We start from the raw sequence: 26,430 nt of genomic DNA on the forward strand, positions 1-26,430 counted from the left end.
ATGGACAGAGGAGCTTGGTGGGCTACAGTCTGTCCAACAGGACTGTAATTGTATCAGCAGATCCAAAAAGCTGCTTGAACAGGTCCAGGAGAATTTCAGAAGCTCAGGGAAAGGGTCTCTGTCTCATTCCAATTGTCTCTCTTAAATAAGGCTAGACAACCTTTTTTGATAAAGGACCAGACGGTAAGTGTGCTAACTGGGCGGCTGTTTGGTCTTTGTCACAGTTACTCCACTCTGCCATCGTGGTGCCGTAGGCAATATGTAAATGAATGAGCAGGCCTATATTTCAATAAAATGTTATTTACAGAAACAGGCTCCCGGGCTGTATGTGGCTCCTGGACTATAGCTGACAAACTATAGCTGATTGAATGATCACGGAGTGTTGTGATGTATGGTAAAACCAGCACATGGGGATTCACGAACTCCCTTTGTGTTTTATGGAATATTTTTTCTTTCTCATTATAAAAATCAGACATGATCAAAAAACCCAGAAAATTTAAAATTCATCCATAATGCCATTAAACATGCCACCACTTGTAATATTTTGAGATTTTTGTTTGGGATTTTATTTTATAGAATCAGGATAATGCTGTATTTATTGCATATTTACCTAGTACTTGTATTTTTATGCTAAGTTTTACATTTCTGCTTTATAGATTGTGCTTTTTCAAGAGCCACGAGAAACTCCAGCAACATCATCATTTCTCTCACATTTACAGTTAGAGGCTATGGGACTTGAGATTTGGAGAAACTTATACAGAGAAGGGAGCAGAAAGGATACTGCCTCGTGACTGCCAATAGCACATTCCACCAAGGTCAGGGTGTAGAACAGCCCCAGAGAGAAGGAGTGTGTGTGTGTGTGTGTGTGTGTGTGTGTGTGTGTGTGCATGTTGGGGAAACAACTTGTCACAAATATAGCTTCCTGAGGCCCCTGTTAAAAATCCTTATGTTGTCAGGAGATTCTGTAGGTAGTATACAGTCCAAGTTTTGAGAAGGACTATGGGTTCATGGGATTCAGGACACACCACCCGCAAATACAACCGTCTGGCCACTGAATATTTTAAGCTAAATGAGTCTGAGAAAGCAGCAGCAGCAGGAAGGTCACTCTGACCTTCTCCTGCCCTTCTCCCCTGAAACAGGTCATAAAACCCTCATGTGAGAGGTGCCCTCCCTATACTCAGAGCAGAGGAGCATCCTTATTCTCAAAGACAAAGAGACATTAAAAAGAATGCAAACAGACAGGACTTGCTAAGTTTCCCCCAGTTTGGTACACTAGCCCCAGACTTCTTATCCTATTCCTCCATGAGGGTCTGCACTCATCAAATGCAGCACAAAAACACTCAGCTGTTTCTTCGGGTCCTTAGGAAGGCTCCCATGTCATGTAAAAATTCATACATCTCAATTTATAGGTTTTTCTCTTGTCAGTTTGTCTTTAATTTTCAGTCCAAGCCAGGGACCTCCAGAGAGTCAAGGAAAACCTTTTCCTGCCCTACAGGGAATATGAGAGAGGGGATTCCTGTACTGAGGCAGCTTTGACCATTCTATCACTTCAAGTCAAGACCCTCTCCAGCTCAGATGACCCCACTTTTTCCTATCGCCAATCTTCGTCATTGATCTAAGCATCAGTCTCCCTACCAGAGAATGTAAGGAGGTCTGATTTAAAGGGTTTAAGGAGGCAATATGTAAAACCTGATGCCAAAACACACCACACACACATACACACACACACACACACACACACGCATCTGGATTTTTTGTGGCTTTCACATCTCACCTACTTTCCTGCTATGTTCCTGAAGTAAAATCATCTCTATTCTGCTGCTGGGGACTATGTAGGTAGCTGAAGTGCTAAAGAATCCACCCTCCAATGCAGGAGAGGCAGGAGATGGGGGTTCGATCTCTGGGTAGGGAAGATCCCCTGGAGAAGGAAAGAGCAACCCACTCCAGTATTCTTGCCTGGGAAACCCCATGGACAAAGGAGCCTGGCGGGTTACAGTCCCTGGGGTCTCAAACAGTCCTTGCTGAAAAAGGGCAAACTTTTGTTTGCTTATTTTTGGCCATTCCACACAGCTTTCAGGATCTTAGTTCCCCACCAGCGATCAAACCCTGTGCTCCCTGCAGTGGGAGTGTAGAGTCTTAACCACTGGACCCCCAGGGAGGTTCCAGGGGTGAACTTCTTAAGCAAACCAGTATGGAATCAGAAAAAGACTTTTCACACTAGACACAAAGATAAGGAATTGAAATAAATGTAATAAGGGTCTATTACTTTGTAGGGTGAAAGTTATAAGTTGGAGAGAGTTCTTCTTTCTGGCTCCTGTGAAATCATATTTGCTCAGTACATTAATAATACCAAGGCAGGTGGAATGATAGTGTTTTTAATGTACAGAATTCATTTTTTAAAAGTAATTGGAAACCAGAAACTTGCAGTGGTGAAGATGGGAATACAAACTTTGCCATCGCTCAGTCCATGGTTGAGAGGCTGGCCATCCCATAATATCCCTGGACCACATCACGCGCTTTCTCTCTTCTGCTTGCCTTTCTGGGAAATAAGGACCAAGATAGTATATACCTCTGGTTGATAAAAGGATAAAATGAGATAACTGTTGTACATCCTGGCAACTATGAATACAGAATAAATGCTGCTATTGTTTATAATAGAATCAGTGAGGTAATTACAGATTATCCTTGCCTGTTCATTCTCACAGGCATCTTATTGACAACATCTTACTTGCTATAGTCCGGCATATGTGTAAAGGTAATAAGACAATTTTTGCTATAAATTGGACCATTAATTCACTCCAGCTAGACTTCCCTCAAATTAATACTAATTAGCGATGTTTACTTGTAACTTCAGTAGAAGTTAGAGTGATGTTTGCTTTGCAATACCACTGGGAGGGGAAAAAATCATGTTTTTTAAAAGAATAAATGGAGGAAGCCAATATAAAGTGAAGAGAAAATAATGACTTCAAGCATTTATTCAGTCACGTTGTGTGCGACTTCTGAGCAATAAAGATATCATTTACACTGCATGCCAGGCAGAACGAAGAGTCTCTGTCCTGGTGTACCAAGTAAGGATAGGAAAGACAGAAGTATCAGTCTTTTTACTTTCAGTGGAGCAATATGCTCATTAACCAGAAATTAATTTAGAAAATTGTATCTCAAATCTGTTTCCAAAGTGTTCAATAATTTGGGTCTGCCCTAACAACATGAGACTCGTCCATCATCTGTTTGTTTAAGCAAGAAAGCTCAATTTGGGAGGACCTGGGGAGGTGGCTGTTTATATATTGGCCACATAGTTTATTATTTTCAAAAATCATTGATGTTCTACCCCTTCTTATAGTGAAACAATCCAAAGACTCCACTTGTACAGAAATCAGGATTTTTCAAACATGCCAACCACAAGGGTCACTTATTTAAATACACGTTCCCAGGCAGCTCCAGGGGATTGGCATTTTGATGACTCCAGTCATCAGATAAGCTTGAGCAATAGTTCCCATACCCATTCTCAGCCCTGACCTGTACTGGAGTCTCCTAGAGAATATAAAAAGCAACTGAAGGTGCAAGGAACTGAGAGAGTAGCAGCAAAACATATACATTACCATGTGAAAAATGATAGCTAATGGGAAGTTGCCGTATAACACTGGGAGCTCAACCTGGTGCTCTGAGACAACCAAGAGGGGTGGGATGGTGGGGTGGGAGGGAGGTTCAAGAGGGAGGGGATATACGGCTGATGTAGTTGTGGATGGCAGACATCAGCACAACATTGAAAAGCAATTATCCTCCAATTTTAAATAATTTAAAAAAAGGAAAGCAGTGATACCCAGCTCCACTCCAGACAAAGTGCATCAGCCTCGCTGGAGGTGGCCTGGTCAGTTTTGTTTTTCAAAAGCTACCCAGATCTGCATCAGAAAAAGAGCTTTGTTGAAGATCAACAAAGAATGCAAGAGACCCCAGTTCAATTCCTGGGTGGGGAAGATCTGCTGGAGAAGGGATAGGCAACCCACTCCAGGATTCTTGGGCTTCCCTGGTAGCTCAGACAGTGAAGAATCTGCCCACAATGCAAGAGACCTGGGTTTGATCCCTGGGTTGGGAAGATCCCCTGGAGGAGGGCATGGCAACCCACTCCAGCGCTCATGCCTGGAGAATCCCCGTGGACAGAGGAGTCTGGTGGGCTATAGTCCATGGGGTCTCAAAGAGTTGGATGCAACTCAGCACAGCAACAGAACACATATCTTTCTACTCCAGGAAGGATGGATTTTTGCTCCTCTCTCTCTTCCCATTACTTCACCACCACCAAAAGCAACTCCTAGTCTGTCTTTTCAGAGGTCTTTTTCTTTATCCTCTTGGCCATTGGAAGCCAGGTGAAGAGGGACAGGGTGAGGTAAATCTATCCATTCAAAAATCATTTATTACAGCATTTAAACAGTGTACACTGCTCTTACCCAATCAAGTGGCCCAGAAAACTTTAATTGGCAGTTTGTTTCATGTCCCATAATTGAAAACATGAAGGATCACTAGCATTCACATCCGTGAATTCATTTAGACAGTTTTCTTTAATTAACGATGAAGACACTACAGTTCTAAGTACCAGACAGAATCAGGGGGGAAAGAAAAACTGAAAAATAAGCATAACACTCTAAAGAAAACTTGGAAAAAGTGAATCTAAATAAAAATATAGACCTGGCCTGGTACCCATTACATATATACATCATACATATGGTATACACATATATACAGTAAATGTTTTGGTAGCAATACAGACCATGCATTGGTCCTTTTGAACACAGATGAAGTAGCACCAGAAGCAGCGCCACCATCTTAAGATGATAAACCTAACTGCACACACATCAAATGAAAAAATATAGATGGATTTAATTTGGCCCACCCTGTAGCCAAGAGGTGTAAAGAAAGAACTTTGTAAGAAAAATGGTTCGGGAACTATATTCTTAAGCCAATAGCAAAATTCTAACAAGAAGGAAAAAAAAAAGCACTAAAGATGTCCATACAGACACATTTTTCTGTTTACTGAATTTATCCTATCATGTGGCATCTTGATTAACACTGAGGAAATTAACAAAAAAAAAACAGAGAGAGAGGTGAATAGCCAAAGTCTATAATACCAAGATCTCTTGGTGTACACATCACAGATGCCATCAACAAACTAGGAAGACACCTCTCCAGCCATGCCTTTGTTTTTCTAATCATATGAGCTAATTCTAAGCTCTGGATTACTGATAAACTCATTAAAACTAGGGTCAAACACCTCCAATATCATTCCATCTCCTCCCAGCATCTAATTTGATGCTCTGGTTACAAGTAGGCAAGAAACCCAATATGCTATCTGACCCATGCCTTGTCTGTCCACCCTTAGTAAACTGATTTCTAGAGCTGTGGAGGGACCCTCATGATCCTCTCTGGCTTAGCTTTAGAAATGACCAACGGCACCAAGTGCTTAACCTGTTGGTCTACTGATTACAAGGCTCTACTTGCCCTCCATGACTAAGCTTACAGAGTGAAAGTCTTTTCTCTTACTGTTGGCAAGGTCCTATGTCCTCATATCCCTAGAAGCCTATGCTTCTTCCTTTCGAATTTCTCAGCAACCTATGCAAATGCAGCATTACCTCCAACGAACATATACGAGGTCCTAGGAACGCTAACTCTCCTGTCAAGTCATCGCAAAGGATCGAGTTTCTATCTGGCCTCCATCCATTCTCCTTCCCATGCCTTCCAGAGGGTCTCATCTTTCCCCAGTCAAGGTCTCAATGTGTGGAGTGTTTCTAGTTTCAGTGCCTCCCTGTGTGACAGACCAACCCACAGAGCTCTGCCAAAGCAGCTGAACACTGTACATTCATCTCATTTTTTGTGGCTCTGTCTTCAGTGGATGAGACCTTCCACCGCCCCCCGCCCCACTTTGAAACCACCTGTAGTAAATAAAAATCAGTTTTCAACTACATGGCATATTGCATTCAAGATGCAGGACTGAACAAAACAGGGCTTCAGCATTGTCAAATACTGTTTCTTACGGTTTAGTAAAACTGTTTAACACTTTAAAGATCTCAGATTTAAAAGACAGCTAGGAGGCAAGCATCAGGGAAAGAAAAGTTAAAAATCACTACTTTTGGTTAGATGATTTTTGGAAAATTCAGTTTTTGCAGTCAACGTCAGTTCGTCAAGAGAGTCCCTGACCTTTGAAAGTTAGCAAGAAATAGCCACAAATGTAACATCAGTACTGAATTGTCATTATTGACTCAGGTGGTTGATCATTAATGGATTCTCTTCACTTTTAGCTGGTTCTAGAACTTTTTTGTCCCCCCAGGATAAAGATATCATCAAAGTCATGGAACATATTTGTTCTTTCTACAAAGGAGAATTTTAAAACTCTGCCTAAAGTCTCTAAGAAAGAACACTGTGAAAGGTTGGTCTCATGAAGAAAAAGCCACTAACTTATAGGTTAACCAGAGGCCACTAGAAGTCTCATTAATGTAAGCCCTTGGCTGGCTGACAAATACTTTGAAACGGATAAAAGCCAAGTCTCCCAAATAAGAACTGAATACAAGGACTTAGCAGCTGAAGGTCAACCCCTCAGGGAGACAGAGCATAAGTTTTTTCCTTAAATACCAGCAACTTCCAGTTTTAAACGGGTGAAGTTTGGTACTACCAGCAAACCCAGCTCAGAGACCACTAGAAACAGCTTAAATAGGAGTGTCTTACCTTTATACTACATGACTCAACAAAACAGATGAGAGGAACAGAAACCAAGAGACGTTTTTCCCGTCTGGTTCATTTCTTGTTCGCACCCAAAATATGTTAATAATCCCACGTAAAGAGGTACCTTGGTAATACATATTCAAAGTTTAGGTTCCTTGAGAAATAACCACCTTTATAGGAAAGTGGGTGGGGCTGACTTTGTTCACTGATATCTGTCCTTGACTACTTATGTCCTCAAGGGAAGAGAGTGGGACAGCTTGCTTCCTTCCTACACAAGCGAGAGTATGAGTCACAATACTTGAAAAATAAGAGCTTGACTAAGAAAGTCTTTTTCATGAAAGGGTACAAAAACAAAACCGTTTCATATCAGATTTTAAAAATCAGTGGTGTTGTCTCCTAATAGGAAATGATGTCATTCAGCAAGTTCCTTGAAAACAATGGGTTCTTATGACTACAGACGTATTTATCTTAGAAATTGATGAGCATGCAAATGCTTAGAATCTGCAATGGTGAACACTGTACAAGAGTCTGTGAGGTACATGTCATCCGGCTGAATTAACAGTAACACGGGCCTCAGCAGGTGAAGGGGTCCACTGATCCCTACTCCCTTTTGAGTAGAGTGAGGGGTGGGGGTGGGGGTCCCTGACCCGTTGATGAGCAGCCACTGCGATGGCCCCCAACCCTGGCCCCTTCCTGGCAACCCCTCCCCCAACCAGGGAGCTCAACCCTTCAGTGAAAGAAAATCTTGCTCCTCTCAACAGCAGGGCTGGGGATTCCTGATAGAGCATTCACACGGACTCCAGGGGAGCCTGATACTAGACTTAATTCACTGAACTTTTAGGAAGTTTCCTGATCAAAAGATTCAAAACTCTGTAGGCAATTTCTTTTAGTATGTTCATTGCCATTTCTCTTTCATGAGGAAAAATTCCAAGATGTGTGTACTTTCCAAACAAGAAAAGGATTAACATTTTCACTGCTGGCTAGATGTTTCCCTAGCAGGTCATTATGCTTTGATGTGCTCTCTGCACCCTGGGTTTTATTAACTAATCACACACAGGCCAGTAGCCACCAGGGCGAATGGACCAAATTACATTTGGTTAAATAATGTTACACTGGACGTTCTCAGAAAACATGAGATAAGAGTCTTAAGGAAAAGTGACAATGTAGCCCTGGTCATTGTAAAAGACACGTTCTGGAATTTTAATTTCTGGTTAGAAATGAAAGACAAGTACTCACTTGTCTTACATCTTTTTTGAGACAATGCAGGAAATGAAAGATCCTAACGTGTGCAACAGGAAAAAAAAATTTGGTGGCAATGGAACAGGAAGTGGGGGAAGGGGGAGAAGAAAAGATCAACAGTCTCTAGTTTATTATGAATAGAAAGAAATTTCCAGAATTTACAAACACCCACATTATTCATTCCAAAGAGAGCTTTTGATTCAAAGGGATCACCCATGTCTCCTCCTCTTTACAGTATATACAAAGGAAGACACTGATTGCCTTTTCTTGTAATTTTGCTTCCATTCAATTGCCAATTTTAAGCTGACACTTGAAAATACCCAGCAGAATATATCCTTCTTCAGTTTCATTAACATGGCCTATTGCCTTACAGGAAAAAAAAAAATACAAAATTAAGATCAATTCTTGTAAGGATCTCAGCTCAACATCAAGGCTATATTACAAGAGATAGTATCAGCAAATAGAACTATACAATTGAGAACCAAAATCTATGGCACTATGATTCTTATTATATTACTTTTCTGAATTACAATCTTAAAACAAGGATCGTACCCTATTCTACTCTTGTTAGCCTTGTTTTAAGCATTTGCTCCACTCTTTCCAATAGAACACTGTATACCTCAGTTCCACATCCCCCCCCAAAAAAGATGTGCTGTAAGAAAAGTTACATTTTAATTAAAAAAATTACACATATAAATCAAAAACCTATGTTAAATATTTAATACTCTCTCCACCCAACGCAACAGTTCCATAGGAAATAATTTACAATGATGCTCTGTCGTACACGGTTTCAGCAGCAGATGAAATGTGTCTTGTAAATGCAATGAGCGTAAACTCATTCTCTTGTGGCACGGTGGCCCATCAGCTCATGTGGCCAGCTAAGTCCTTAAGGTTGAAGATGAAGTTTATGCAGACTCATTGTTCTGGTGTCACAGTGCTTTTTTCTTGGCACGATATAGAACGTGCAGTTCAGTCAACAAACTCCTGAGGATTGTGTAAAGTAAACAAACTGAAATGGGTGCATCGTACCATCTACTGAGGAGGAAGATGTGAGGTCCTGGTTGTGAATCATGAAATATTTAGAGTCTGGGTACCCATGAGTTAAAGGAGGATTTGCTGAGGTCATTTAGGTCTTCATTCTGAAAAGAAAAATGAAAGAATCCGTCATCATCAGCATCTCAAAACACACGTTCAATCACTTCTTTAGCGTTTTTCTTTAAAAAGGGACAGCAGGACAGCATGGGATAAACTGAAGTTACAGGCACAGGCAGTACTGAGTACTTCAGAAAAATAAACAAACTGTATTTAACTTCTTTTTTTCTTTTAAAATGCAAGAGTCTAAAGCAATCACAAAGTCACAATAGTCAATATTAAGTCAGCAAACCAATCGATGTGGTTTGGAGGTTTCAGAGGTTTAGCAACACAAAAACACAGAACACTTTGATGTTCTTATGATCAAAATAAAAACGTCCACTGAAGCTTTTGTGTAAAACAACTACAAAATATGGTAAGCAGGTTACCATCAGGCTATGTTTAATCTTCTTTTGATTAAAAGTCAAATGGAGATTTTAGAATTTGAAGTTGCAGGGTTTTCCCATTATAAAATCTGAAATTGGTTTTTAAGTTGACATTGGTTGATAGGAAAATTCTAGATGCAAAAGAATGTCTAAGCAAAAGAGACCTAGTTAATCATTAAATTTAAAAAGGGGGTTCTAATTTAGGTCTAACAGAGATAAGTTATTCTGGCAGAAACACAGCATTTCTTCTACGCAGTTTAAAAGTCAGATCACAATGAGCGTTACCCATTCCCCTTAGGAGTAGACCCCTTCTCAAACTTATAAAGTCTCATTCACTCTCAATCTTAACATTAGATAGTCCTTCTGAGAGCCTTATTTTTCACGCATCCAAAAGGTATCTATAGAAACATCAATATTTATAGGATGTCCTGAGAAGGAGGAGGCACAGCAGAGCTAATCAATAAATACCTGTCAAATAAGTAAATGGTTGCATTAAGTACTACCGAGGCTACAATGGTGAATTCTGCTATAGGCTCCGCTTTCCAGAAATTCTAGCGAGGAAGGTAAGCTTCATTCACAAATAGAGAATGCAAAGTTGAAACAGGGTGAATTCCACAAAAGGTACAATAGGTGTTTATCAGTGGTCCCCAATCTTTTTGGCATCAGAGACCAGTTTCATGGAAAACAATTTTTTCCAGGGCTGCAGAGAAAGGATGGTTTTGAAGTGATTCTCATAAGGAGCATGCAACCTAGATCCCTTGCATGCACAGTTCACAGTAGGGTTCACACTCCTATGAGGATTTAATGCTGCCACTGATCTGATGGGAGGCAGAGCTCAGGCGGTAATGCCAGCAACGGGGAGCAGCTGTAAATACAGATTAAGCTTCCCTGTCTCACTCATCCATCAGTCACTGCCTGATGTGTGTTTCAGTTCCTAATGGCCTACAGACCAGTAACAGTCCATGGTCCAGGGATTAGGGCCTCCTGCCCTGGATGTACAGAGGAGAGAAGAACATTTCTAGCTGGGAGCGTAAAGGAAGCACCTCACTGACACACTTGGCTTGGTTTGGAAGCCATGGAAGAGTCTGGAGGTGTGGAAATGGTGTTTCAGTGCTGGCACAGAGCAGGAACTCACTAAATATGAGTGGAAGGAATGAAAGGGACAAGGCACACTTCCCACGGAGGGCACAGGACAAAATAAGCCCAGGGGGGATGAGCACACAGCCCTGGTTAGGCCAAGTGAGGAAGGTAGTTTTGTCAGAACACAGGGTATCTGCAAAGGGGAAAGAGGAGAGACGTCTACAAACGCGGGTTGTGTAGGTGGTGAGGCACCGTGAATGAGAGACCAAGACATCTTTAAATAAGTGAAGGGACCACAAGGACATGCTTTGTGATATGATCAGCACACAGCAGTAACGATCCATGTCCATGGCAAGGGCGGCAGCAGACCTGAAAGTCCACACAAGGTAAATGTTGACCAATACAAATTTTTTTTTTCCCCTCTGCCTCTCGCTCTCCTCTTTGCAGGAGAGTATGGCTGGGACCCACCAGCATTGATCGTCTACAAAACCGCTTCAGGTAAGCTGAAATTTACCAGATAAGGATTCAAGTTTTACTAAGAGATTTCTGTTCATTTCACAGTATTAACTTCAGCCCTAAATAACAGATAAAGTCTATGTTTCTACTTACAAATAAAGACTTGACATGGAGACATCAAGGTAAAAACAAACAAACAAAAAACCACACTAGGCTTGTCTCTTTTATTATCAAAGAGACAGGATTTACTTCATGTGGTGGCTACAAGTGAAACAATAACCTAACCTTTCTAAAACCCCAGAGATCTTACTTACTTTCAAGTTTCTTCTGAACCTATATTGCAATCTATCAAAATGTTCCTACCAGGATATCTATGTACAGCTTAACACAGTTTCATACATCCTAAAATTAGGTAAGAAGGCCATGTTTTATTAAAAGGCTTGAGACAAACATGCTGCCAATTTAAAAAGTCAAGGGTATGCTTTTGATTTTACATCTGGCTCTTATCCAGAAGAGCTGAATGAACAGCTTAGCACAGGAACAGACTATAACCAGCGGTGTCATCACACGTGCCAACCTGCATGGATGCACAAGGGTGGAAATTGGGGCCCCTTTGAGGAGAGGAAAAGAAAAATATATAGTGCCTGGAGGCTGAAATCTATTGCTGTGGACCACACACACATACCCGTGCACCCTTGAAACCATCCTGGTAATTTTCCACAAGCAGTATGGTCAAAGGGCAGGAAATCAAAGGATATATCAATCCCATCATATACCGTCCCCTCCAAAAAATTTCGGCATACTACTTTTCAAAGCCTTCATCATAAATCCTGATCAACACAGGCCTCAGTCACTAATGCAACCTACCAGTGCCAGCTGGTCTAGGAATAAGTGAGAAAGCGGTAGGTAAGGTTGACGCGGAGGGGACAGGAGCAGAAGCTATCGATAAGCAAGAGAGGAAAATTTAAAGGGACAGTCTGACATTTGCCCAGTTTATTTTTGTGCAAGGGTGTGTGTGTGTCCGTACATAAAGTTTAGCTACTGAGTAAACAAGACAGATTTTTCACAAAGATCCTCAGTGAGGACTCTTGCGCACAGCCACCTCAGATCTGCATACTTATTCCAAGCATGCAGCATTGTTCAAAGCATTTTTGGAATGCCTTCTTCAAGTCCCCTTTCTTTCTTTCTTGCAACTGCCTTCTCAGCTTTGGGCATACCCTTTTGAATGGTCTCTATAGCAGCCAGTTTGGCCCTTGGAGGGCACATCTGATCTTTGGAGACAGGCAAAAAGCTTTGAGACCCAAATATGGTGAATAAAAGAGCTGATTAAGCTGGGTAATGGTTCCCAGTGAGGTATTATCTAAAGCCAAAGAACTCCAAAACTAAAGTTCCAAAAACATCACTGTAGAGTTTTGTTGGAAAGGAACTGTCCTAACTTTACAGACAGACCTTAGCAGATGCCTCATGGGACTTCAGTTTATCTGTCTATATGCCTGCCACTACTTGCAATCCATAAGGGCTGAGCTTGAATAAAGCAACCCACTTGAAGAAGGGCAACCATGCAAATTTATTTGCATGCCTGGCATGATATAGTGACTAAACGACAAAAATACACATCTATGAATGTATATTCATACATTTTTGCAACTTGGAAATATACCCATCCATTCTAAGCTCCCACAGTCATTAAATGCAATAAACATCTGTTGAGTGCCACAAATACAATGGTAAAGACTGTAATACATACTGAAAAAGAAGACATGGGTAATGTGTGTTTAATGCACTTTATATACACAATTTCAAGACTCCCAATCAACCACACAAGGCAAACATTGCTAGGATGTTTTACAAAAATTCATTTGTAGCACTCATAAACTGGAAACAAGAAAAAGCAAAACATATCCTTGGAGAAGAACTGTGTAAATATCAAATGGTGATGTTCCTGTGATCTATTCTCTCGAGTTACATCACTGGGGAATAACTTTTGAACCCAGAAATACGATGCACCTGGCACAAGATTTAGTAGCAGGAAATTACATTTTGACAAAAATTTCATCACCACATCAGCATCTATGGTCCGCATGTGTCTTCTCACAGGATAAAATCCGCCTAATCCCGTTGCCAGTAATGAAAAATGCAATTTTTAAAGCATTATCAAATAAGTCAACACTTGACTATGCTACTTGAGACCTATGGATTATTGCATTATTGTATCCAGTAGGAATTTACATCTCCTGGACTCGACCCACTTAAACTCTGCTGGCTAGAGCTGAAAAACAAATAAAGCTTCTGCTTCCTTTCACACTGTCTCAGCCTACTGATTAGTCTCCACTGGGTGAGCAGCTGAAACAGCATACAGTTATGATATAAGCACAAAAGAAGGATCTGCTCCTTTTCAGCAATACATTTTTAGTCAAACCCACTGTCTAAAAGTTTTTATCTTGTATTTAAACACCTTGAAACTTCCTGCCAACTTATTAAGTGCAACATAGTTGAAATACCTGGTTAGAACACCACTTTCTACTTTACTAAGAAAACAGAAGTAAAAATATTGTAAGTTGCTTGGCTGTTGTCATGCACTAAAATGTAGCCAGAAAGAAACTCTTCTTCATCCAACTATGGCTGGGAAAAAAAAAAAAAAGACTATAGTAATGACTTTTCTTCAATGGAGATCATTGTTTGAGATCTTACACTGTAGACTCAACTAGAAAAATTCATATAAATAAATTCCTCCACTTGAAGAAATGTGTCAAACAGCATATTTCTCTTTCGCTTAACATAAACAGCTGTGACTGAAAACAAAAAAACCTTCAGCATAATAAAGAAAATTTATAAGAGACAGTAAATGTAAGGAAGGAATAAACATAATTCATTATAATCATTATAATTCCTGTCACCTAAGGAAAACTACTATTTAGCTATGGTTCTGATTTTACTATTTACTTAAAAATTTTGAACTTTTAATATTCTATATCTAATGTCAAAGATGTTTAAGTAGCGAGGAAGATAGTGCTTTAATAGATTTAATATTTAGATCTTTCCCATTCTGAAAAATCTGTGATAAGATAAAATGTTAACCAACTTTTTAAACCTTCTTGGTATTTTAACCCCTTTCCCATCCTCCCAATTCATTGTGTATGGGGAGAAGTATGATGATTTAAAAGCAGGAAAAAAAAAAAAAACCAAAAACCCTCTGGCTTCTTGGGTTTGTTTTCCAAATGCCTAAGTCCTTAAGGAAATGGCACATGCAAAGCATTTAGAAAAACTGGTGGGGGCATAAGGGAACTCCTTTCAGAGAAGATTACCTTTGATTGGGATTAGAAAAAGAAAGAAGGTGGAAGGGATGTGAGAGCAGAGAGGTTGGTGGGGAGCTCTGTACCTTGCAGGATGCTGAACACGGCACCGGTGATATCTCTCTTTATCCTGTCTTCCCAGATTTGTTCATTTCTTTTTCACACAGTTATATTCAACTGTGTACCACTAACCATGACCACAGTTTATTTCTTTGGCTACCCCACTGATGCTAATGCAATTAATTCACAGTCACGTATGGATATGAGAGTTGGACCATAAAGAAGGCTGAGCACCAAAGAATTGATGCTTTTGAAGTGTGGTGCTAGAGAAGACTCTCGAGAGTCCCGTGGACAGCAAACAGATCAAACCAGTCAACTCTAAAGGAAACCAACCCTGAATATTCATTGGAAGAACTGAAGCTGAAGCTCCAATACTTTGGCCACCTGATGCAAAAAAGCCAACTCACTGGAAAAGACCCTGATACTGGGAAAGTTTGAGGCCAGAAGGACAAGGGATCGACAGAGGATGAGCTGGTTTCATGACTCACTGGACATGAGTTAGAGCAAACTCCAGGAGATGGTAAAGGGCAGGGAAGCCTGGCATGCTTCCATGGGGTCACATGGGGTCACAGAGTTGGACACAACTGAACAACACATGGCCAATTTAAAGCTGACCGAGCCTTCTAGAACGCTTCCGTATAATAGAACACCTTAGAAAACACTGCAAAATTACTGTTTTTAAGTGTACCTGAAACCTGAAAAACAGGCCCAGTAATTCTTTTTTAAATCATCAGTATCAAATACATTTATAGTCCCCGAAGTGTACCATGCAGTCTCAGATGGATAAGCAAGAGCAGGGATCTGTCTGATGGACTGGGTGAAAGTCCTTATGCAAAGAATTTCCTGGCTCAGAGTTTGGCTTGTACCAAGCGCGCTTGACGGTAGCATCTAAGGCGGAAGCAGAGTTACCAGCCCAGCTACCCAAGGAACAGAGAATTAAATCCAGACAGCTTCAAGTGTGGGCCAGGGGGACTGTCTCTCTGCTTTTCACAAGGTACTACTGAAGTGTACAGGCAACCTGAGACTTTGGGAAAAGACAGATCTAAGTAGTGAAAAAACATTCTCTTTTAAAGCCTTCAGACCATCATCACCAAAAAGAAGGAAAAAAAAATCAAGTGAGGATTGAACTCAAGAAGTCAAGTCAGAAGTAAGACCCAAGGTATTTGCTACTTTATGTTGAAAGGAGACAGTCATTTTAGCTAAAGAAAGGCAACCAACCTCTTTCAAAATAGGCCAGAAGTGAGCTGGAAAGACTTGGTTTCATGGTCTTAAATGGCAAAGGGTAACCGACCGGCCAAGCCAGTGCTTTAATGGAGCTGCTTAAATAGCAGTTTTGCCCAGTGCGAGTCACATGGGGGAGGGCTGGTGAAAATAACACGGTTGCTGGCCAGCCCTTCCATGGCGCAGAGTTGCCAAGGAAAGAAATTCAGGGAGAGCTGCCAACATGTGAGAGGCCATCTCACTCCAGCTTCCCTTTTGTCCCAGGGAAAGACCTTCTGGCAGGGCTGGTGACTTCAGGAGACCACCAATGAAGACAGGCACACGTATTATGCACAGGAAAGAAGAGAGGGAGGGACCAAGACCCTGCCCATCGCACCTGTGGGCTCCCGCTGTGGTCCAGCCAGGTGAGGCTGGACCGGGTGATGCTGGATTTCTCCTTCCCCAGCAACAAAGGGGCAGAAGATGCAAGGCACTGGAAACCTTTTAAGAAGGCTAGGGACTTATGGAGAAGCTGGTTTAAACAATGACAACATATGGTCCTCAACCATGAAAAGTATTCCATCAATGATCTACTAAGGAAATCTGAATAAATATTCAGAAATCTCTGAAGCCAAAGACTAATCACTTCAGTTACTACCCATATTTTTCTTAAAGATGGAGCATGCTGATAAAGCCAAAGGTAATTAAAACATAAAGCAAAGGGGGTGTCAACACCCTAATAGTCTCCCCCACTAAATGTGAACCCAAATGCCTCAAATCTCTCTTCTGCCAAAATTCTAATCTATCCCCATGTAGTAGTACGAGAAAATCAAGGCAGAGGAAGTCAGAGAAACAATCCCTCTAACATTTCAAGTCAGATCACGTGTGCTGGGGGACAGGAAGTTTTCATTTTCAAAGAGCTCAACTAAAATAAACCTGTTACTTGAAGACATGAAAATAATATGATCTCATCTTCCCTACCTGAGGAAGAAGGTCATAAAAGTTGCTTTCTTCCGCTTTCATGGGAGCGCTTTCTGCAGTATATTCTCCCCAACAGGAATTACAATTGCACCTCTGAGGTTTATACTGTAATTTCATACCAGTTTTGTTTGTTTGTGTCATGTTCAGAAGTATGGGACATAGCTTTTATTTGGCTCTGATACAAATCTGTAGACTTAAATGACAATCACTTCATTTACAATGTGGTGTAGAGAGAGTAAAAAGTGTTTGCAAAACCATTTCTACTAATTAGGCAAAAGGAAAGCGGGTGAACCTCATCCCCTTGCCTTTATTTTTTGCTGTTAAACACTAAATAGACGTCACAGTCTTTGCCCACTCCCTAGAGTCTTCTCGTAAACTGAAAGAAACAAGCGCCTGAGTGTACCTTCGAGTAACTGTCTGGCTGCTCAGTTGTTCATTATCAGCCATCATCAGCATTTTTGTAACAGCCCAGGAACAAGAGTGTAGAACAAGTATTCGCACAGACGGCCGTAGGTCTGCAGAGGGCTGAGGCAAGGATCATTAACGCCACTGACATCACTTTTGGCAGCCAGAGAAAAGGGAAAACCTGTGTTTAATCTATTTCCTACTCACCACAAGTTTTAGTCGGAGTCCCCGATAATATGGGTTGTGGTTGACTTTATGGAAGAACTTGGTAATGCAAGAAAAATGTACTGAATTGTACAAGCATCTTTCAAAGGAACCACGAGGTACCACAGCCATGTGGCCCTGATCTCCCTCCTGTAGGTGTTTTGGTCATTAAACTGGCCTAACAGAGAGCAGGGCCATTGCCAGCTGGTCCTACGAAGGTCAGACTCAGTAGAGGACTTTCCCTACTACACGCATCTGATTAACATCTCCTGAAACACATCATTCTAAATCACAAATAAAAAGGATTTAGCCTTTGTCTTCCTTCTTTTTGCTTTGAGTATATCAAGGGGAAGTGTTGGGAAGAATTCATCTGGGATTTTTGGCAGTTAAATATGCATGTACATGCTCAGTTACTCAGTCATGTCTGACTCTCTGTGACCCCAGGGACTGGAGCCCACCAGATCCCTCTGCCCATAGGATTTCCCAGGCAAGAATACTGGAGTGGGTTGCATTTCCTTCTCCAGGGGATCTTCCCAACATAGGGACGGAACTCGTCGCTCCTGCATCTCCTACATTGGCAGGCAGATTCTTCACTACTGCACCATGTAGTTAAGTGAGCTGTTTTTCTTTTTTTTCCTTAAGCAGCCTAAATAATGAAAGAACACTCTCTGAAACCAACTCTTTCCCTTGAGTTGCCACTACCTGAGTGATACGCAAATAACCTGTAAGCAATCTTGCCTTCTAAAATGTAGTTTAGGACACTCCACCCACAAAGGTTATTTTGAGAATGAAGATAGAGCCATTACACGGTTGTTGCATGTTTTTAGACTGATCAATTTTAACTCAGGACTTATGTCCAAGTTAAACTTAAAAAAGAAAAAAAAAACTAAGAATGTACATTCTCTCTTCTCCTGCTTCTCTTCCCTCCGTAATTTTGGGCAAGTTACAAACTCTTGTAAACCTCGGTGCTGTCACCCATAACATAGGCTAACAGTGCCCATTCTATAGGGTCATCTCTTGAGGTTCAGCGAGATAACACATGAAAAGTTCTCATCATTGTGCCTTGCACATAATAAGCCCTCAGACATTAACTCTTACTGGTACTATTCTCATGAAGAACTAGAAATCCTTGGATCTCCTATCCCCTTCTGATAACCCGAATACATGGCAGACAAAAATGTCCTGGTGGGAGAAGGAAGCAACAGGGAAGCCACAGACAAGATGGCGGCCAAGAACCGAACCTGAAGTCAAGATTAGGAGGTGTCTTGGGAAGAGAGAAAAGTTACTTCAGAGAGGAGGTGGGTATGGGGGAAAGGCCAGAACAAAACATAAAAGTAGTAAAAGTTGTAGCAGTAAAATGCTAAAAGTAGGACCTTGTGAGATGAAGTCCTTGATCTTTAGACAAAAAGTCTTGTCTTCAGACAAGACAAAGACCTGCTTACCTACTGAATACAAAGGGAACAGCTCCAGTTGAACACTGGGATAAACAGCATCACCAGGTCTTTGAGCAGCTCTTCAATGGATGCCATCTACAGAAATGTCACAGAAAGGCCACTTCTGCTGCTTGCCAGGAAGAAATTAGAAGCTTGAAGATCCCCACCCTATCTAAGTCAGCTAACGAAAAGACTTATGCATGAAAGAATTTACAAAGAGTTCTCATGAATAGGCTTAAATGGATGGTCACTGGGACTCTTAGGTACTCTCTCCAGGTGCTAAAGCATGTTTCTAATTGTTGGGGAAGGGACTGAGTGCTTGTTGTTTCCGAATTCTTTTCCCCAATCTCTCAACTGAACAGGAGAGTGAGGTCAATGCTGCTTGAGGAACTTGACGAAAAACTGAAATTGCTGCCAGATGCACATGTCTAATTGTTGGCAGCTGGAAAAGGAAGGGAAGACATCAGAAAGATGATCTGGAATAATTGATAATGGACACATCACTCACATCTCTAAGGTCTCTGAAGCAGTGATGCATATTTCTAACCAACTGCAAACACTTCTTTATTGTCTCAGATAAGGGGGCAAAGCTCTTCCAGTGGAAAAGGGGGGCTGACCTTTCATGCACTGACCCCAGGCTCCTGGTCCTCCACTTTCATCTTTCAAGTCTCACCACCCACTGTGCCCATTCTTCCCTCTTTTCTTCCATTATCAGACATCTCAGCCTTGTCATTTTTGACTTGGAAAATGATATTTGCTGAAAATTCCCTACCAGCATGCTGAATTAAGTGCTTCATGCCAGTTCAGGGCTGAACTAGAAGCATTCTGAAGACAGTTGGGCCAAGTTCTTAATGAAGATGTAGTGACAACTCTTAAGGAATTCTTATGAAGAATATTTACTGGGGGCTCTGAGGTAATCACAGTCCCAAAGGAAATAAATGGGGTCTGTGAAGGTGATCCCCAGCCCCACTGGAGTACCAGGCAAAAGTCACCTGGACTTTAGCTAAACGGTACTTGTGGGGCTAAGCCCACTTCTCACGCCTGAGACCTCCTGCTGCTGCTAAATCGCTTCAGTCATGTCTGACTCTGTGCGACCCCATAGACGGCAGCCCACCAGGCTTCCCCGTCCCTGGGATTCTCCAGGCAAGAACACTGGAGTGGGTTGCCATTTCCTTCTCCAATGTGTGAAAGTGAAAAGTGAAAGTGAAGTTGCTCAGTCGTGTCCGACCCTCAGCGACCCCATGGACTGCAGCCCTCCAGGCTCCTCCATCCATGGGATTTTCCAGGCAAAAGTACTGGAGTGGGCTGCCATTGCCTCCATGTATTCCATGAAGTCTCTAGAGCAATAATTCTCAATTTGAATGGGTAGGGATAATTTCCCCCCTCAAGGGACACTTAACAATGCCTGGAAACACTTTTGGTTGTCACAGTTGGAGTTAAAGTAAGAGAGAAGCTGTTGGTATTTAGTAAGTAGAGACCAGAAGTGAAAAGTGTTAGTCGCTCAGTTGTGTCCGACTCTTTGCAATCCTATGGACTGTAGCCTGCCAGGCTCCTCTGTCCATGGGATTCTCCAGGCAAGAACACTGGAGTGAGTTGCCATTTCCTTCTCCAGGAGATCCTCCCAACCCAGGGATCAAACCTGCATCTCTTGCATTGGCAGGAGGGTTCTTTACCACTAAGTCCCCTGGGAAGCCCACAGCAAAGAATCACCTGGCCCCAAATGTCAGTTGAGCTGAGTCTGAGGAACCCTGTTCTGAAGTTATTGCTATAGCAGAGGAAATGGAGGAAGACATACACATGCTTATCAGCTGTTTCTGGAATCCCCACCAGTTTTAGGGAAGAATCAGAGGGAAGACGTGCTCTTGGTTCTCAGGCTTTATTTCTGACTGTCACACCATGACTTGAGTCCCGAGGGTGCCTCCCAACTTATCACTGATGGGAAGTTACCTCTACTGAGTCCTGCAGCCTCATGACCTAGAAGACATCTAGTTAATCTGATTAACCAGTCCTACCCCACGTTTGCCTCTGTCCCTGCTCCAAAGGAAAACAGGAATCTTCTGGATGCAGGGAACAAAGCTGACTGAAGACGTTAGATTAGCAGGATTGCTGAGGCCAAAGCAACAGATCTAGGGGAAGACTATCATGGTGTGATGATGCTCCTCTTATTCTGACCCACAGGAGACAGATCAACCCCACAAGGAAATGCATCTGAATACTCCCAGGTCTGTATCTCTGCCCAGCCGAGCCAGGACCTTCTGTCTGGTCTTGGATGAGTCATTTGATCTCATTTTGCCTCCACAGTACAATGAAGTGGAGAAAACACCTCGTTTTCACAGTCACTTGCAAAACTCCATTAGATAACAAGAGAAGGACATTGTGAAGCAGAAGACAGTTTCCTTATGTGGCTTGTGACTATTAGTCCTGCTCATTGCCCTTCAAATATCTGGGAGGGGGAAAAAAATTAAGGATTAGGTCAACTCTATTCCAGAGTTAGTCAACTTTTAAATTAAATCCACTAACTTTGCTCTCTCAGGGGCGACTCCTAAGTCACAAAACTGTTTCCCACACGTTTTCACTTTATGAAATAAATATCCACCTTGGAAGATGATTTATTACCAAAAAAAAAAAAAATAGTCAAAGTACAAGACTGAGATAGAAACAGCAACTGGAATTTCTAAATATAAGATGTGTTCCCAGGAAGACACTTTTAGGTCTGTTTTCCCTCAACTTAAACTTGAAGAAAAATAACAGAGGAGGTGGAAGAAGCGGGCAGGGTACATGTACCATCATCAGTAAGAGAATTTAGGGTTCAAAATTCTAAAATCTAGACCATGAGCAGAAAGAACAAATTGATTTCCAGGTAGTTAGATACAGATTTTTTTCTGATAAAACTTCGTGATAGTAATAAGAACAGATCCTCTTTTCAATACTGGCCCCAGAAGCTGCTACGGTCCTAAGATACACAAAGAAAACAATAGCTTCTATTCTTTCTTGACTGTAGTCTGAGCTGCTGACAAAATGCCTTCAAAATAAAACCGAACCACACAATTTCACCATTACTATCCACCAGCGACAGGCTATAATTAACACTTAATTAACAGCTCTATGATGAGCTCTGCTGAATTCTGCTCAAAAATTGCCTTACATTTTTTCCATAAAACCAAGTCACCAGTGGACAATGGCCTACCTGTTTACTTGGTTTCTCCACGCTTTCCTTCCTCAACAATCAGTTAAAGAAGAATGGGACTAGGTTGAGGTCCAGACCAAGACGGATTCTTCAGAGATACTCGTCTTCTGACTTTCAGCTCTCCTCACTCCCAACCATCAGCAGTTCCTAACAGAGACCCTAACACAGCCACTGACTTAACACACATAGTGTCTTCTTGGAACCTCAGAGAACTTCCAGTAGAAATAAAAGCCCTTGCAGAGTCTTTCAACAGAGGTGCAAGCACTGGGAACACCCAGATCTTCGCTAATTCCTGTGCTACAGGCATTAGCTGGAGAAAGTCAATAGGAAAGTGACTTGAGAACCACTGCACATAAGTAAATAAGCTAGGACCCTTCTCCACGGTGGCCTTCTGCCTCTGCCTTTGGCCATTCAGTGGTTTATTAGCACTTGTTCCAGAGACAAAGCCAGGAAATATAAGAAAAACTCAACAAAAAGTGACTCACACAATATCACTTACATGTGTAATCTAAAATATGATACAAATGAACTTATTTACATAAGAGAAACAGTTCACAGACTTAGAAAACTAACTCATGGTTACCAAAGGAGAAAGCAGGGGAGAGATAAATTAGGAGTTTGGGATTTGCAGATACACACTACTATATGTAAAATAGATCAATAGTAAGGTCCCACTGTATAGCACAGAGAACTATATTCAATATCCTGTAATAAACCATAATGGAAAAGAATATGAAAAAGAATATATCTATGAATCACTTTGCTGTACACCAGAAACTAACACAACATTATAAATCAACTATACCTCAATTTTTAAAAAGTCCACTTAGCAAGTTTTTCCCACCTGAGAGTTCTATCAGTTCTATCAAAGTAGTAAGGAGGATGGTACAATGACTAAGCAAAATATACATATGGATGACAATTATCCCAATTTTTGTTCTAGACACCCCATTCCTATTGCTATAGGCAACTTCCACCGCATGATCAAGCCACTGTATAAAGGTCTCATGGATTAATAGGAACAGAACAGTCAAAGTAGTCCCAGGGCTGATATTATGGGGACTTCCCTGATGGCCCAGCAGATAAGGAAACCACCTGCCCATGTAGGAGATGCAAGGGACATGAGTTCAATCCCTGGATGGGGAAGATACTTTGGAGGAGGAAATGGCAACCCACTCCAGTATTCTTGCCTGGAAAATTCCATGGATAGAGGAGTCTTGCGGGCTACAGTCCAAAGGACTGCAAAGAGTCAGACACAACTGAACAATTGAGCACAGTGGTACCTTGACCGTGTGGTTAGTTAAGAGTTAAAATGATCACTAAATGAGTTGCCTGAGCTCACAAAACTGGTTAGTAGTAGCACGGAGGTAAGATGGAGTCTCCACCCATATTCTTTCTAATCATGAGTCACTGAACTCAATAGCCCAACTCTTTAGAAAAACAAAATAGAAAAAGAAGATAGGATAGTATTCTGTATATATACGTGCAAAACAAACTCCATGGCAGCCCAGTCACTCAGCTACAAGCAGGGGGTTTCTTTAGGTGATGGACGTCAATACGGAGCAGAAAAAGACGTCCTCTAAAGCCCCTGAAGACTATATATTTGCTGTAACTGAAGATTACACAGCAATTTAGTTTGAAATCTTTTAACATCATGGGTATGAATAGGAACTGAGATAGAAGAATACTTCACTAAAAATATTTCTGCTTTTGCAGTACCATGGCTGACTTTGGCCTCCACTGTTAAGGCATACTAGAGAAGAGTACAGAAAAAATGAATCACAAAGAGAAAATGAAGCAGTGCTTGTCTCACTTTAACGTGCTTAGGGTCTCCTGATGATCTGGTTAACAATGCAGATTCTGAATCTCTAGGTTTGGAGTGGGGCAGGCCCCAGATTCTGCATTCCTAACCAGCTCCCAGGTGATGCCAGGGCCACTGATCAGAGGACCACACTTCAAGGCGCAAAGGAGTGGTGATAGTGGTAAAGTCGTTACATTGCGTCTGACTCTTTTGCGACCCCATGGACTGTAGCCCGCCAGGTTCCTCTGTCCACAGGATTTCCTAGGCAAGACTACTGGAGTGAGTTGCCATTTGCTTCTCCAGGAGATCTTCTAGACGTAGGAATCCAATCCACATCTCCCACACTGGCAAGTGCAGTCTTTACCAGTGAGCCATCAAGGATTACACACTGAATCAAAATATGCTTCCACTTTCCCCGTAAGAAAATTTGAGATACCAAGGGAGCATTTCATGCAAAGATGGGCTCGATAAAGGACAGAAATGGTATGGACCTAACAGAAGCAGAAGATATTAAAAAGAGGTGGCAAGAATACACAGAACTGTACAGAAAACAGCTTCAAGACCAAGATATTCACGATGGTGTGATCACTCACCTAGAGCCAGACATCCTGGAATGTGAAGTCAAGTGGGCCTTAGAAAGCATCACCACAAACAAAGCTAGTGCAGTGATGGGATTCCAGTTGAGCTATTTCAAATCCTGAAAGATGATGCTGTGAAAGTGCTGCACTCAATATGCCAGCAAATTTGGAAAACTCAGCAGTGGCCACAGGACTGGAAAGAGGTCAGTTTTCATTCCAATCCCAAAGAAAGGCAATGCCAAAGAATGCTCAAACTACCGCACCATTGCACTCATCTCATACACTACCAATATAATGCTCAAAAGTCTCCAAGCCAGGCTTCAACAATACGTGAACTTCCAGATGTTCAAGCTCGTTTTAAAAAAGGCTTAGAAAAGAGGTTTAGAAAAGAGGAACCAGAGATCAAATTGCCAACATCTGCTGGATCATGGAAAAAGCAAAGAGAGTTCCAGAAAAACATCTATTTCTGCTTTATTGACTATGCCAAAGCCTTTGACTGTGTGGATCACAATAAACTGTGGAAAATTCTGAAAGAGATAGGAATACCAGACCACCTGACCTGCCTCTTGAGAAACCTATATGCAGGTCAGGAAGCAACAGTTAGAACTGGACATGGAACAACAGACTGGTTCCAAATAGGAAAAGGAGTACGTCAAGGCTGTATATTGTCACCCTGCTTATTTAACTTCTATGCAGAGTACATCATGAGAAACACTAGACTGGAAGAAACACAAGCAGGAATCAAGACTGCCGGGAGAAATATCAATAACCTCAGATATGCAGATGACACCACCCTTATGGCAGAAAGTGAAGAGGAACTAAAAAGCCTCTTGATGAAAGTAAAAGTGGAGAGTGGAAAAGTTGGCTTAAAGGTCAACATTCAGAAAACTAGTATCATGGCATCTGGTCCCATCACTTCATGGCAGATAGATGGGAAACAGTGGAAACAGTGTCAGACTTTCTTTTTTGGGGCTCCAAAATCACTGCAGATGATGACTGCAGCCATGAAATTAAAAGACATTTACTCCTTGGAAGGAAAGTTATGACCAACCTAAATAGCATATTCAAAAGCAGAGACATTACTTTGCCCACAAAGGTCCGTCTGGTCAAGGCTATGGTTTTTCCAGTGGTCATGTATGGATGTGAGAGTTGGACTGTGAAGAAAGCTGAGTGCCAAAGAATTGATGCTTTTGAACTGTGGTGTTGGAGAAGACTCTTGAGAGTCCCTTGAACTGCAAGGAGATCCAACCAGTTCATCCTAAAGGAGATCGATCCTGGGTGTTCATTGGAAGGACTGATGCTGAAGCTGAAACTCTAATACTTTGGCCACCTCATGCGAAGAGCTGACTCATTGAAAAAGACCCTGATGCTGGGAGGGATTGGGGGCAGGAGGAGAAGGAGACAACAGAGGATGAGATGGCTGGATGACATCACCGACTTGATGGACAGGAGTTTGGATAAACTCCGGGAGTTGGTGATGGACAGGGAGGCCTGGCATGCTACGATTCATGAGGTCACAATGAGTCAGACACGAATGACCGACTGAACTGAACTTCCCCGTGAGTATTAATTCATCCTCCAAAATCTCTCTGAAGAACAAGGATGATTCCACGTGCTAGAATCTCATCCCTAGAACAATCGATGTGTGCAGAGGAAGACCCAGAAGTAGTACATTGTATAGTATCAGGGGACGAGGCAAAGCCACCATAACTTAAAGGAATCAACATTTGGGAAAAACTGAAAAATAAGCACAAAAAGATAGTCTGTGTGTGCTAATAATTTCCATTCAGGTCAACAGGCAGTAGGAAATTGATCCCCATTTCTACAAAAAGGCAAACAGCCCTGAGTCAAGAATATGGCCATCAGTCTGATTTATCAGGTAGTCAGTTATCAGATTCCATTGCCCTATCCATGAAGTTTCACAGGAATGCAACACCTTCATTATTAGATGGCAGCTTCATTCCCTGGGCTGGACCGTGTGCTCTGACCAGGAGGTACAAGTTTACTGGTCTGGAACAGAAGCCCAGGCAAGGCAAGCATAGATTTCTAGTGGCTTGAGGAAATAGCAGGAAAATGATGAGGTGGCCAGAGATAGCCTCCAAGGGCTAATTCCACTGGGCATGGCAGTTCACATGCCATGCCTTTCACACAAGTTGTTACCCCAACTATTTGGGACAGAGAACGTATTTTGCCAAGATCTCTGGGAGACAACAGGAAGGGAAACTGCTGTTGGACCCACGTGGACACTGCACTGTGGAAGACTTTAGCGCCCCCAGTGCCACCTGTCG

General features: G+C 41.9%; 1 protein-coding gene across 1 annotated transcript in view; it reads right to left on the reverse strand.

Annotated features, from left to right (window-relative positions):
* Positions 1-8,062: 8,062 nt before the first annotated feature.
* The window catches only part of IRS1 (insulin receptor substrate 1), a 64,159-nt gene continuing 45,791 nt past the window's right edge, over positions 8,063-26,430 (reverse strand). Inside the window, exon 2 of the mRNA XM_019977769.2 lies at positions 8,063-9,086. The gene's annotated coding sequence lies outside the window, so the exon portion shown is untranslated. The remainder of the gene's footprint in view (positions 9,087-26,430) is intronic.

The sequence above is a fragment of the Bos indicus genome, chromosome 2 (genome assembly GCF_029378745.1).
Source record: "Bos indicus isolate NIAB-ARS_2022 breed Sahiwal x Tharparkar chromosome 2, NIAB-ARS_B.indTharparkar_mat_pri_1.0, whole genome shotgun sequence".
Classification (NCBI taxonomy): Eukaryota; Metazoa; Chordata; class Mammalia; order Artiodactyla; family Bovidae; genus Bos; species Bos indicus.